Here is a 15,268-nt window from a genome sequence, read left to right as displayed (position 1 = left end):
TATCGTGCAGGCACAATTTGAAATACCATCGAGTAGGTTATAAGAAGTACAAAGTCTCTCTATTTTATTTTATTTTTTGTCAATGAGACTATAATTTCAATATAAAATAGTTTTATAGTTAAGCGACAAGTTTATAGTAGCAGTCCAAGAGAACATATTGATGTCAAATTAAATGAAAGCAGTGATAATTTTCAGATGGAGGAGAACTTACATGAAATACATCGTCTGTAAGCCTACGCATAGCGCGCGTCTTACAATAGTTATTGGACGTGCTAAGGCAGAGATTACAGTTATTAAGTTAAAGTACATTTCAAGGAGGAAATTTGGTTTAAGTTATAGTAATGGTATAGTAATAGTATTTATGGTATATGTGTCATTAAGGTATTTCAAATATAAATGAAAATTATAATAATAATACTAATAATAATAATAATAATAATAATAATAATAATAATAATAATAATAATAATAATAAATTTAAACAGCTAGTAATGTAGAAATGTCTGCGTTGTACCTAACGTACTACTATTTTAATATATCGATTAGATGTTATTTAATTGAAGTAAATGGCGGCTTTAAAAAGGTCCGCTTAGTGTATATCCAATCGAAGAAAAAGTCGGGCAAAATGTAGAAAACAAAAACGATGGGAAATAAGGGATTGTGGGAAAATTGCGCTGGCAAGCTTGTTTTCTTTTTATTGGTATTAAACGGTTTTTTCTACCAAGAAAGTCTGCAGTGAAGGACTAAAAACACTATGCTATCAGTACATGTCAGCTCCATGCGTATCTCGAACACAGGACATGGCAGCATTGTCAGTTTTTCATTTTTTCAGAATACCATCGCATCATATTGTTTGTTGGCTTATACCAATTGCCTGACAAGGTTTTTGTAGTTTAGTTAACTAGAGATTGTGAGGTCTGGAATTGACGCATAAAAATTCCTGGTTTTAAGGGGACATTTTCGGATTTTAAATAGTTTAGTGCCGCGAGATAGCATCAAAGACGATTTTTTGGAGAAAAATTCCCATTGCTGAAATTGCGCAACCTGCGGTTCTAGTTGATTCATCGAGAAGCCGGCGATCATCAGTTACAGGTTGTAAAAAATATGAAAATAATCGCAAAACTCGCTTACGCTAGATCGCATTTTGATGAAAGAAAAAAGAAACCGATTCACAGATGGACAGTCAATCTATTACTCGTTCTTTGATGGGATCTCCAATAAGACAGTATTTAGTCATTTTTGACAGTAATATAACCTTCAATTTCGACTTGGATGATGTATGGAATTAAATTTACAATAAGATTTTTTATCGACAGGGCTTACAAAGGAGAACTGATTCTTTGAAAACAATTAGACCATTTACTGACAATGTTTACGTCAATAGGCACAATTTTTTTCCTTGGTTTACTTTAGAAAGTCAAACGTGTTCTTTGATTCGGCTGTTGATTCAGGACTAGAAAATATTTCCGCATTTATTGGCTTGTTTGGTTATTCGCTCCAGCAAGGTTGCACCGGAGGAACAATTAACTACATGTAGTTCATACCACAATTTGTGGATCGCTTACCTAGTTGAATTGTGGTCGACGCAGTTTTGGCGGGAAAACAGCTGGCCCCAGTTGTTCAAAGAGCGCATAACTTTATCCACTGGATAAGTCGCTATCCAGCGGAGCAGATGCACTCCAACCAATGCTTTTGGCAAGTTTTCCAGACAATCCCATTCTTGAATTTGACATATGCTTCTCCTCTGTTTACAAATTGTTGGGCTATCGGGAAAATCTTGCACACTTTTCACCTGCCGGATAGCGACCTATCCAGTGGATTAAGTTATCCGCTCTTTGAACAACTGGGGCCTGATCGCGCCGCGCAAAGATACTCCAAAATAAACAAGATGCCCCTCTAATGGCATTACACGGAATGCTTAATGTAGCCCCAATTATTCCTCATTGTATGTTTCGCAGATATTTAAAAAATATCCTCCCTTGGCCATTGAAATAATTGTCTGAATGGTTTTATTCAGATATATTGCGTGATACTTATCGTTGTGTTACTAGGAATCATACCAGAAATAACTATGCAATAACGTCATGACCCCGCTGAACTGGTCTGGCCTCCTCTAGCTCTAATCCTTCTCATTGATCATTCGATCTGTTTTTTAAAGCGGATTTTCTTTGCTGTGAACTCTCCCAATTTCCGCTGTTTCAACTGTCGAGTACTACCTAGAAGTTATTATTTCGATTTACTGCTAGAAAAAGGTTGGTTTTCTCTCTGAAAACGGCAGATCCGGAGTCTTAAATTCAGACATGTGGCCGCCATTGAATGAAAACAACTTTTCCAAATGATGATTTGCTTTGACGTCACACAAGTAGAGATGAGTGGGTCCCCTCCCTCGTGATATACGCGCAGATAATGGAGTTTGATTGGGCCGCTTTTGTTCAAGACAATCAAAACAATAGATCTCTTCTGGGAGAGGGAAGAATTTAATCTAGTTTTAATGAATAAATCAAATGATGATTTGACGTCACACAGAAGTGATGAGTGGGTCCCCTCTCTCGTGATATGTGCCTGAAAAATAGATTTTGATTGGGCCGCTTCTGTTGAAGACAATCAGAACATTATATCCTTACTAGGGGAGGACAGAGTTTAATGCATAAATTAATGTGCACATTTATGACACCGATGAAGAAAAAGATACCCGACCGAAACCTAGACACGTCATGCCCTGCGGGCATTCCGTGTAATAAACGTCTAATTAAGTTCGAAACAGACTAAATCAATATTGTTCTTCCTACTCTCCTTGCTCCGTATACTAGGGGTTACACATCAATTTTAGATGCTGGGTAACATATATAGATTTAAATACCAATGAAATACCAGGTAAGCTTTCGCGCAAAAACATGATATCTTCGCACGTGAAAATAACATGTAATCTTCAAACGTGAATAGATCACCGTTGCTTTGGTTACATAATAAATCGCGCCTTTTGCAATGATTTGGTATTTTACTGGTGTTTATATAATAAACACTCGAAGAGAAATTTCGTATCTACGCACGGTCATGTAATATCCTCTATTTTTTTTAGCTACTAGATGTAAATAGGACTACTTTTTTTTATCTTTTACATGTCAACTATTTTTGTTACGTTTGTACTGATGAAGCCCGAAGGGCGAAACGTCTAAAAATATTAAAGGACTTGTGAGAAGTTTGCTGTTTGGTCATTCTTGGTATAGGTTCTCAACCTTTTTAGTGGAAGCGTGTAGTACATGGGAGCCTCAAAAGCGGCGTCATCCGGTTTTTTGACCACCATTCATCATACAGCCATATAGCTACAGAAAATTTAGTGCGGCGAAAGTTAGAAGTACTCTTCAGTGCCACCGAACAAGGTTAAACTTGTGTACTCTGCTAAACGCTGAACCAAATACACTAGCTCTGTAAATTAAGGAAATGGTCTCAGATGCTTAGCTTTCTAGATAAGCAATTCTCTTTTTCCTGCATAGTTGCCTTTCGAATTTTATGAAGGGTTCATGTAGTTTACTCATTGTTCAAATTGTATCATATGAAGAAACGGACCCCATCGTCAGAAAGATCACATAAAAATTAGTAAGTTTACCTAGTTTGGTCATGTTTCATCGCGTAGTGACCAGGCTGTGATCTGCCAAAAGTCGCCCAAACAACATGCAAATGTCTCTAATTCAGAGATGGCGTCCCCCAAATCCATACAAAGTCTCTATTTTTTTCCGATTTTTAAAAGCCCTCTCTACATGGTTGCAATCTAACGACAGAACCTCAAATTTGGTAAACTGACGAAGTTTAATGTGATCTGCTTTCTTGTGATGGATTCCGATTTGTGATTAAATTAAAATTAAAAAACTCGTCCCCAGTTAACATTTGAACTTCGGAAGGGTGTCAACAAAACCTGGGCTAGGCCATGGTCCAGGCCATGGCCCGGGCCATGGCCTACCCTATGGCCCACCTATTTTTTATAGCTGGAAATGAAAGAAAAAGGAAACGAAGCTCAATTACAAAAATGTAAAGCAGTAAAGAGAGCGAAAAAGTGTTTAGCTAATGCATCGCGAGGGCCTTAATAGTACCAGCTCACTCGTCCCAGTCTTTTGGAAGTTTACAAGGCACTGAAGGAGGGTGGGTGTCACCACGATTTAATGGTTTTTTTGAGGATTTTTTGCTATGTTGGATAGTGGAAGAGGAAAGTTTGCTCTTTATTGGAGGCTAATTCGGTCTTAACATTAATTGTTCGTTAAACCCTTTTAGGACCGAATTTTTGTTCAGGAGATCAGTCGCACTTTTTGTCCCAATTAGCCTTTTTCGGAGTCGGGGTGTTGTCAATTAGCAGCGAAACGGGCTCAAAATTGCCACAAAACTCGTAAATTTCCCTGTTCATGTGAGCTGAATAGGACTCCTTTTATCTTCACGCGCATGCGCATAACCCGAAATTTGGACTGTTTTTTTACTTTTTTACTAACAAAAATCGGTCCAGTTTCCGAGCTTCTATCTTTTCGTTAAAGTCCTGCTGAGGCCCTTGAGCAAACTGTGCACGACCTCTTAATACATATATACAGCTATGTCAATTAACGCTGTTGGATTATAGCTTCAAGCCTAGACCGCAAAGTGATACAGGATTTTTTGCACATAACTGTACAAAAATCACCAACAGCTCGTCCTTATAGACAAGAAAACACGGAGGCCAACGTTTATGGTATATACTTCCAACTTTACAACTACCCATGCCACCTTTCAGTCGTTGACTTTAATCCGACAACGTTAATTGAAATAGTTACATATAAATATAGGGGTCGCGGGAATTCGTCCCGCTTGATATCCGCGACCAATCACCAATTAGACTCTATATCAATGTGAACTACCTTTTTATTTGACCAAGTAAACCGACCCTTCTTACTTCTGAATTTCAAATATAGTACATCGTTCAAGCAATGTGCTAGATAGGCCGAAGAAATAAGAGGGCGAAAAAATAAATTTTTCAAGAACTGACATAAATTCTGACTGATAGATATGCCACTATTTACACACACTAACAGTCACGGGATAAAAGATACATTTATTGGCGCCAAAAAAACAACAACGCCCCCTCAGGAGTCACATTATAGTGGCACTCAGAAAAAGCCTAGACTGTTCACAGTCCCCCTATTTTTTCGTGGGATTCTCGAGACCGGTACGCTTCTATGGAACAGCCGCCATCTTGGTTTGTAAAAGCGAGCGCGATCTGGGGAGAGTGTCTAAACTACCGAGGGGAGCGGGAGTGGGTGTTAGTATAGTCAGTGAGGGGAAGCGAAAAAATAGAGGGACTGTAACAGCTTCTCACTGTCTCGCGTTCCAAAGGCCCGTTGCACCAGCAACGGCAACACCTCATTGGTCAATTAGACAATAGTAGTTCCGAAGCGTTGACAGCATGACTGACGTATCTTTCACCGCCAGTTCTAAAACTGGATACGGCTGGCGTGTAATGTTGTGAAGATCGTGGGGAATGTTTTGATTTTTATCGTTTGTCTCGTCGGCTTGGAGGCCTAATAGTACACAAACATCCTCATCTTCTAACAAAACGTTCAGTGTAAAATTCGTCTCGGTACGGGTCGATACGGTGGACGGAACTGGTTCAAAACGGTTGAAAACCAGCGGACGTTTGGAAGGCGGCAGACTGCAGTTTTCCGTCTCTTTGGACTGCTTTGAGGTAGATGGCGAATTAGGGACGACTTTTTTAACAATTCTCTGGGGCGAAACAACACACACAAAGCGATTAAAACGTTGCTGATCGTGGCTTTCGTCGCAAGCGCTGTTGCAAACACGTCAGGATTGCCCATCTTGTGGATCAACTTCAACTCCAAGATGTGCTTTTAAAAGATCGGCTAAAGGAATGCTGGCAACTCCAGCTCTTTTCGGGATCTTAAACAAATTTTATGTGGAAATGTACTTGTTTTGCTTCCCGAAATCGCCGACTGCTATTTGAAAATATATGTTACAAATGCGGCATGTATCTAAAGAGGTTTCGCGGCTTCACTCTATGTGTTCCGCTTGTATAACTATTGAAATTCACTTTGCAAATAGCTTGTGTACTGTACTGTATTTCCATGCCTATCCTCACTCGAAAGACTTTCGCAGCCTTATTTTATTTCATAACTGTACTTTGTTTCGAAATGGTACAGAAACTGTACTGTATTAAACAAGGACTATCGTATTTCCTTCAATTTGACATGTTTATCTCTGGGGAGTATATTTTTTAGTTGATTCAATTAGTCGAGGCGACAAAGTTTCGGCACGCCCCTCGAACACGAGACAGTGAGAAGCTGTTACAGTCTCCCTATTTTTCCCGCCGCCTCCCAACTCCGCTCCCCTCCCCTCGGTAGTTTAGACACTCTCCCCAGATCGCGCTCGATTTTACAAACCAAGATGGTGGCAGCTCCATCGAACCGTACCGGTCTAGAGAATCCCACGGAAAAATAGGGGGACTGTGAACAGTCTAGAAAAAGCCATGCCCTTGTTTTAAGACAGGGAAGTGCCTTTCTATCGCAGCCTAGCTTAACATTGCTAAACGTGTTGCTAGCAGTAGTGTGAACTGCCGACTTTGGAATCAAAACCTTGATTTTACAATTTTACACTAGTTAACAAGACATAACAAATCCGTAGCAATCGAACAAATGTTCACAATGAAGTCTGTGTAATCAAAGGCCACCACCTTGCTTCTGCTCTAAATCCTACAATATCTCTGCACTTAACAGTGTGAACTGCCGACTGGCATTAAAACTTCAAGGGCAAGATATGATTTAATCACGTATGATCGCATGTAAATCATTACTCAGAAGTGACAAAAGTTCAATTTTGATGACGCTTCCCCGTACTGCTGACAGATAATGACAGTTTACAGAAAGAGAAGATGGCTACAATTAGATCTTTAGGTAAACGGGAATTGTTACAGTGATCTGTTCCAAAATGAACCATGAACCATGTTATACAAAGTTTCATAAGAATAATGAATAAATGTGAAAAAATCAAATAAATAAGTTTCTATTTGCCTGATTTTAGCTGCTAAGGTAAAATTTTTTTGTAATTAATTAATCAATCCAGTATTAGGCTTAGTTTGTTGATCTTTCCCGTAAGCGACCACCTCCCGTAAGCGACCACTTTGTCGTGCACCAAGGGTGGTCGGTTACAAGAGAGTTGACTGTAATAATAATAATAATAATAATAATAATAATAATAATAATAATAATAATAATAATAATAATAATAATAATAATAATAATTTTGGCAGGTGTCATTTACGTGCACATGACCTTTCCCCAACAAGCTGGGTAAGCAGATCAATGAACGGTAAGTTCCATCCACTTTTAATCCCAGATTCTCACAAAGCTCCCTCAACATTTTAACTGGAAAATTTGATAACTTCTTCTCGCTCGCCAAGCTGCATGACTTTATCGATCGCCAACCTAATCTCGACATTCCCGAACCGACTGAGATCAGGGTACGAGATTACCGCCAACCAATACCCAAACGTTCACGGTGCAAGGGACATATGGTCATTTCCTGGATGTTCGGCGGTGTTTGAAAACAGGCACTTCTTGCTAGTATGAGCTCGACTTCCGTTTCACAGCCACTAAATTTCAACAGTTTTTTGTGACCTGATACATTCTTGTTGCACGACACAAGAGGTAGGATCCCACACGACAGAATCCTACTTCTTGAATCACATCCACATTCGCCACCGACCAAAAGAGAGAAAGACATTTTCCTTCTTCTGACCAGACGTATCAGCTTTCGGTTAACAGCCGCATTTCGGAAACATGAAAGAAAAGAGTCGGCTCCGAAAGGTTGTTCATTTCAGTAAATATTCTAATAAGTTTTATTAAACTGGGAACCGGGTTTGCGAGATAACTGTCTTTGCTTCGAATTTGATGTAATGACGGCATTTATCCTTTCATGATATTTGTCTTTATTCCATTTCGAGTTTCGTTTCGACTGATTTGCTTTCTTCACTTTGCAAGAGACTCTTTAACCGAGGCACGTATTCAAACAATACTTGTCATTGCTACAGTTTCACGATTGCCGTGGGCCACAGCGCACCGTTTTGGACAGAACAGGTACATAATCATAGACATTATGCAGTTCAATACACTTTGGACTTATACTGCCGTCTTGAGGTAAATTGAAGGGGTAAAGTAATGACGGAAGGCCATGTGACGTTTACTGTGAGAAACGGCCCTTCGACAAGGGTAATTTGATACAAACAGGTAAGCTTATTTCAATCCATTTCTTTGTCGGATATGTGAAAATCTGTAGTAGTCCCGAAACATTTTATTCTTGGATATTTGAACCACCAAAAAAGGGAAATTTTGGACTGACGCTTACAAACAAAGAATCTCAAATACATGCTCAGTCAGTGTCTGGTTCTCCAGGAAACCCATTCCAAAGGGGCAGCACTAAAAGCAGGAATCCGGAATCTGAAATCCGAAATCCAGAATCCAGAATCCGGTTCCAGCGGAAGCCTCAAGATTCAACAATTAGGTTGGACAAAGATTGTCTCCAGAAAACCTTAACATAGTTTCAAAATGAAGATATAGACTATCAAATTTCTTTTCTTTACTGTACGCTCGATCGTTTTTAAATGTTTTAACCGTGAGACCAATCATTTTTCATTTGCGGGAAATAATGACTTAATTAGATTTTTTCTCTGGTGCCACGAATCGAAAATATAACATTTGCGTTGACAATATTTTCAGACAATTTTTGTACAATCTAATTGATCAATCTTGAGGATTCCTCTGGATCTGGAGTCCAGTTTTCTGTTCCGTATTCCGGATTCCGGATTCCTGATTTTAGTGTTGCCCTTAGTTTTCAAAATGGCGTCCGTCGGCAAATTTGTCATATTAGCAAACTTCAATGAAGTCGTATCACACAACTAACCGACATCCCAAAAAAATGCCAGCATAACTTTTGACATCTATCCTTTATTTGTATCTGCAGTATAGTTTGAGGTCCTAGTTTGGAGTACCGACATGATTTTTAGGGAGTTATTTTAAGGTACCTCAAAACTATTTGAAAAGAGTATCGAAGGTGGCTTCAAGAAAAAACCCATGACCGTTGTTTAGGAAAAAAATAATCGCTTTTCTTATCACTGCTGAATTTTCTAGTTCCAGCAAAGGAAGATTTACAGTGTATTTTTAACGAACACTAGAATGCTATGAATATTGTGAAATTTCGATCCAAATTAGCCTCAAAACCAACGCAAACGTTTTTATTAAATTACTCTTAAGGAAACAAATTTTAAAACGAACTAACCCTGTTTTGTTTAGTTTGGGTCAAAGGCCTATCTATAGAAAAAGTATGAGCGAAATCGAAGTTTGAGCTGTGTCCGCGATTTGACGATTATATTTGATGCTTAGGGACATTTACTCTTAAGAACGATTTCACGAACATTGTTTGCAGTTGGGATCTTTACACCTTAGTGTTAAAAGAAATTTGTTCCTGTAGTCTCAACAAATTCTCTTTCTTTGTGGCAGTCGCGTTAATTTCCCTCATTTTGAAATTTTAGCACCTCTTTTACGTTAATTTCCTTTATTGGGAAGTAATTTTTCCTGCAAGTCGCGTTCATTTCCAATACCTTAATTAATTCGAGGTCCTAGTTCGGTTTTTAATAAATATATCAAATGATGCGTTGACGTCACACAGGTAGGGGTGAGTGGGTCCCCTCCCTCGCGATATAAGCCACAAGAATGGATTTTGATTGGCCTGTTGTTGTTGAAGACAATCGGAACAATACATCCCGAGTAGGAGAGGGGAGAGTTTAATGAATAAATTAATGTACACATTTGTAGCTACGACGAAGAAAAAAAAAAAAAAAACAAGATGCCTGCTATACTGGCATTACGCCTGATGCTGGGGCTGATTCATTTATTCCAACTGTATGCTTCGCCGATTGATAAAACTATCCTTGCTAATGGAATAGTTTGAGTCTCGACGATCGCGTTACGTTGTTTCCCTTGCGTTACGCTACTCAGGGTTTCAAGGGAAATTGCGGGAATTCCATTGCGATAACGTAAGCTTCTCAATGACCTCTTTTCAGTCTCGCGTCGTGGTCTAAGACTGTCAAACAAAGCACGATTCCTTCGCCAGGAATTTACCAATTTCCACCGTTTTAAATGTTGGGTGCTTCTTAGAAGTTATTCTTTCGATTTGCCGCTTCAAAATGGTGAAATTTCCGTTTGAAAACGGCACACTTGAGTCCAGAACATGTTAACAATATGGGGCCAAATTTAATCTGTTTTTAATAAATAGATCAAATGATGCGTTGACGTCACACAGGTAGGGGTGAGTGGGTCCCCTCCCTCGCGATATAAGCAACAAGAATGGATTTTGATTGGCCTGCTTCTGTTGAAGACAATCAGAACAATACACCCCGAGTAGGAGAGGGGTGAGTTTAATGAATAAATTAATGTACCGATTTGTGGCTACGAGGAAGAAAAAAAAACAAGATGCCTGCTATACTGGCATTACGCGTGATGCTGTGGCTGATTCATTTATTATAACTGTATGCTTCGCCGATCTTCGCCGATTGATAAAGCTATCCTTGCTAATGGGATAGTTTGAGTCACGACGATCGCGTTACGTTGATTCCCTTGTGTTACGCGACTCAGACTTTCACCGGAAATTTCTGAAATTCTTTTACGATAACGTAAGCTTCTCAATGACCTCTTTTCAGTCTCGCATCGTGGTCTAAGACTGTCAAACAAAGCACGATTCCTTCGCCAGGAACTCACCAATTTCCACCGTTCTAAATGTCGAGTGCTTTTTAGAAGTTATTCTTTCGATTCACCGCTTCAAAATGGTGAAATTTCCGTTTGAAAACGGCACACTTGAGTCCACACCATGTTAACAATATGGCGCCAAATTTAATCTGGTTTTGATAAATAGATCAAATGATGCGTTGACGTCACACAGGTAGGGGTGAGTGGGTCCCCTCCCTCGCGATATAAGCGACAAGAATGGATTTTGATTGGCTTGCTTCTGTTTAAGACAATCAGAACAATACATCCCGAGCAGGAGAGGGCAGGGTTTAATGAATAAATTAATGTACAGTTTTGTGGCTACGAGGAAAAAGAAATCGACCCGTTTTTAGACACGGTATGCCCCTTCAGGGCATCCCGCGTAAAAAGAAATCGACCCGTTTTTAGACACGGTATGCCCCCTCAGGGCATCCCGCGTAAAAAACAAGAAATCGACCCGTTTTTAGACACGGTATGCATCCCGCGTAATAAGGTAGTATACCCTAAGGGGGCAATATACATTTAGGAATGCGGAAACATTTTCCCCTGTGAATTGATCAGGATTGCTTTACAAGACAGTTGCTCCGTTGTGAAGCAGATAAAGGTAAGAAAACTTTCATCTTTTATTGTCTTGAAAAAAGTATAAACTTCCATGTTGTTGTAAAATTGAAAATGTTATTGTTTAGTTTTTCAACCGTAAAAATCGTTACTGGTGATACCGATATCCATACCATAGCTGTAGTCCGTCGGTCTTGAATAAGTTCGCCTGTTCGGAGCCGGTAATAATGGTAATAATACGCGGAGGTTGAAGGTGATCTATATATTTCTTTTGAAGGATTCAGATATGCCTTTTACTCGTTTATTTTCGTCTACTGGGAGGACCGATGACGCCATATTTCTAGTACCCGTCAAATCACCCATGCCCAATACGACCCGAAAATGTACTTGTCAAACGGAAACTGAATTGTATTTTATTAAGAAACTTGACAAATAAATTAAAATTTGGACTACTATGTTTCCCTACTCAAGAAGCTGCTGCAAGGTTGCTTATTCCATTCGTGTGTCTTGTGCGAATGGTAAATGTTAGGCCTAGTTTATACGTCGCGCTACAGTCGAAATTTAATTCAAGGTCCCACAAGCAATTAAATTCGACGATTGCGCGACGTCTAGAACGAATTAAATTCGTCCTAGACGTCAAGACGGATAAAATATCGATAACGCGTCTTCAGTTTAAATGTCGCACTAGCGCCGGTCGCGTCGAATGAAATGCATACAGTTTTTAAATGTATTTCAAACTTATTTTAATAAGCCTGTGGCGACCAGATACACTGCATACGGGAAGAGAATTAAATTCGACCGTATTGATTTCGACGCATGAAACCACGCCACGATTTACGCGACGGAATGACGAATTTAATGGAATTAAAATTCGTCTGAATTAAATTTGACTGTAGTGCGACGTATAAACTAAGGCCTTACTGTCGACCCAAATGGACGAATTACGGTCGTTTCGTTCCATAGTCATTTCGTTCCAACACGTCGTCGAGTTGAAAACTGCATAATTATAAACGCTCGAGCTGGTGAAAGGAAACCAACTGACCCAAGCATGACTGTGGCTGGTATTTTAAGCGCGTGAGGCTCAAAATATACTTTTTAGTGGACGCAGTCGAAAATCAAAACATTACAAACATAAACGTTCAAGCTGGTCTAGTAGGTAGGGAAAAAATAAACGGACGCCGCAGCACCATCAATGACTATTAATCATGCCGTTTTACGACAATTTTTAAAATAATCAAAGGCTCATGTGAGCGAACTCGTGAATGCAGAAGTGAATAGTGGTAACCGTATTAAAAGCGGTACTCGCATCAAACTACGCTACAAAAATTTGTGGTCGCCATCGGTGGTTTCGCAGCAGACCACTTCAAATAGCCTGCGTTTCCTGTGCCAGAAGCGGAAAATATATTCGATGTTTTATGCAGATTTACTTGTTGTGTTTTTTGAAATGATACCATGCTGTAGTTGTTAAGAGCTTTTGTGGAAGATGCGGAAGAGTCACGTTGTCTACTTGAGACTTTTTATTCGGGAATGGCTTTGTACAGCAACGCTAAAAGAACTTCAAAGTAAATTTACCAGTTTCCAGTACAAACCCAGCGCAGCGCTTTATAGAGACACATCACTACCTAAATCCTTTCAAATTCTCGCACACGGTAACCATAAACATCAGTATTTCCCGCTAATTTAGTCCCAATAAACACAATATTTACAAGCTCCGCAGTTAGGCCAGCCTATGTATGTATATGTGACTGACCCTTCTCGCCAATTCACGGTGAGGCTTTTAACGGTGGAGTATCTTACATATCACGCCTTGAAAAAGTCATGGTTAATTTCACGCCGTGGAATAGGCTCACGTCGTGAAATATCATTGAAATCTTACAAAAAACCCTGGTTGTAAAACTTAATATCTTCGTCGTCAGCAAGAATGTATGTAAGGCACACCTACGGATACTGACATATAGGAATAAATACATATAGGAATAATTTTGGGGCTAAAACTGTGGGCCCCAAAATTATATCACGTACAAAATATGTCACACCTTGCCGAAAATATGCCACACCTTGCCGAAATTTACCGCCTGTTTCCTAGACGCATTACTGCGGAGTTTGTCATTCCTATATGTATATCCGTAGGTGTGTTCTGTATACACAGGCGCTTCGTGTTGTATCAGTGTTAAACTCCCTGACGAAGTGTGCGTTAGTCACATGAAACGTGTGGGAGAAATAAAGAGTTATACAACTACAGTTCGCAGAGTGCTGCTCACTAGTTAAGTTTTTATTAAATAATTTTATTAAATTGTCCTAAACGTCTTCAGTGGCCTGGAGCCGACGTTTGGCTTGGGGCGCCCAGACCACCCCCCCTCCCCACCACCACCGCTTCAGGTGATTTTGGCATGGTTAAAAAAACTTCCTTTCCCTTTTATAGTGAAAGTCTGTGATCGACAGTCACAAGCAGGTGACCTATCCGCATTCTTCTCTTTGTTGGTTAATTTGTAGAGCTGCACACCGAGATGTAGATCCCCGTGTTTGTGGTGTGTTCGCTATAAAAAGCAGTCTTCTTACTTAAGGTCAGCTTAATCATTCACGTGCATGCCGAACACATACATCATTTGAAAGGGTAAGGTACGTGCCGCTTCGTATTCTACTATCACTGTATCTATTTTTTTCCGTTTGGATCTGCTCAACGAACGCTAAGTTCGGGCTAAATCTAACGTAGCTTTGGCTTAGGTTTATACGTGCTATCGTGGCGCTCACAAATGATTTGTCACCAAAATACTAAATCTGAAGATAATGCAAGGAAAACACCACATTTATTACTTTTTTTTTTCATCTGCAAACGATTAGACTTTCGATTCAAGTTTTCTCGGATAAGGACGATAAACCGTAGGCCCCGTCTCACAACCGTAGTTCGTAAATAACTCTGTGGGACGTTAAAGAACCCACTTGCTGTTCCCAAAAAGTAGGGGACGCAGTTCCCGGTGTTGTGGTCTGGTCTTTGTGCCTATATTCTCATGGTTGGCTTGGTTAGTGCTCGGAGATATTAGCTGCATATGCTACTCTAAAATCCGAGCGTAAATATAATCTACATCAGTCTACATTACGCCGGTATCTGCCCATGAAATTGCTAAGTTTTTGCTTTTATAAAATAATAATAAGTAAAACCAGTTTTCTACGTGTTTACCCGAATAATAAACCATAGACCAGTCAGAACGCTGTAGTATCTCAGTTATTTATAATTGTTCAGTACTGAAACTATACTGCGGAATGTTACGTCAGTCATTTACTGAAACAGGCTTAGCGCTGGCATACAGGATTTTGCCGTTAAATAAAGTAGTTTACTCCCCCTAAGCCTAATAGAAAACGATGGATTTAGATAATAGACATGCTTTTTGGCCTTAAATGATAGACCTACTCGCAGTGGCCGTGGATGTTGGCTAGAATTTAGATTTTGGAGCCACTGGATGTTCAGAATGGAGTGTTTAAAACTACTGGATGTTGTCCATAATTACGGTTTTTACAATGTGTAATGAATAAATTATCAGTTCTCGATCGGGACTAGCATAAGAACAATTTTAACCAATTTGAAGTACGTCAATTTATACATTTTATGTCTTAACTAGTCTGATATTTGCCACTTTTCGTCCGTTCTGCTTCAATGTTATTCCCCCTTGGACGCACATGGCCACCAAGGAACGCCTAGGCCTGTGCGTGCAAGCCGTGTCGTTTTGTCGGTGTCAACGGAAAAACGCCTTATCAACAAGTAAGGAATGAGGTCATTATCATATCAGCAAGAAAATGTGCTTACAGTGTGAAGTGGCCACCCGACGTATTTGAGGGCTCTCCAAAGTAACGTTGTCTATCATAGGAAGTCCTTGTGACTTGTGGCTCATAGCACGAAGTTTGGTTATCGTTCCGTGAACACCATT

Source organism: Pavona decussata, unplaced genomic scaffold (assembly GCF_977016875.1).
Source record: "Pavona decussata unplaced genomic scaffold, jaPavDecu1.1 SCAFFOLD_219, whole genome shotgun sequence".
NCBI lineage: Eukaryota > Metazoa > Cnidaria > Anthozoa > Scleractinia > Agariciidae > Pavona > Pavona decussata.
The sequence above is the reverse complement of the archived record's forward strand: the minus strand, read 5'-3'. Positions refer to the sequence as shown.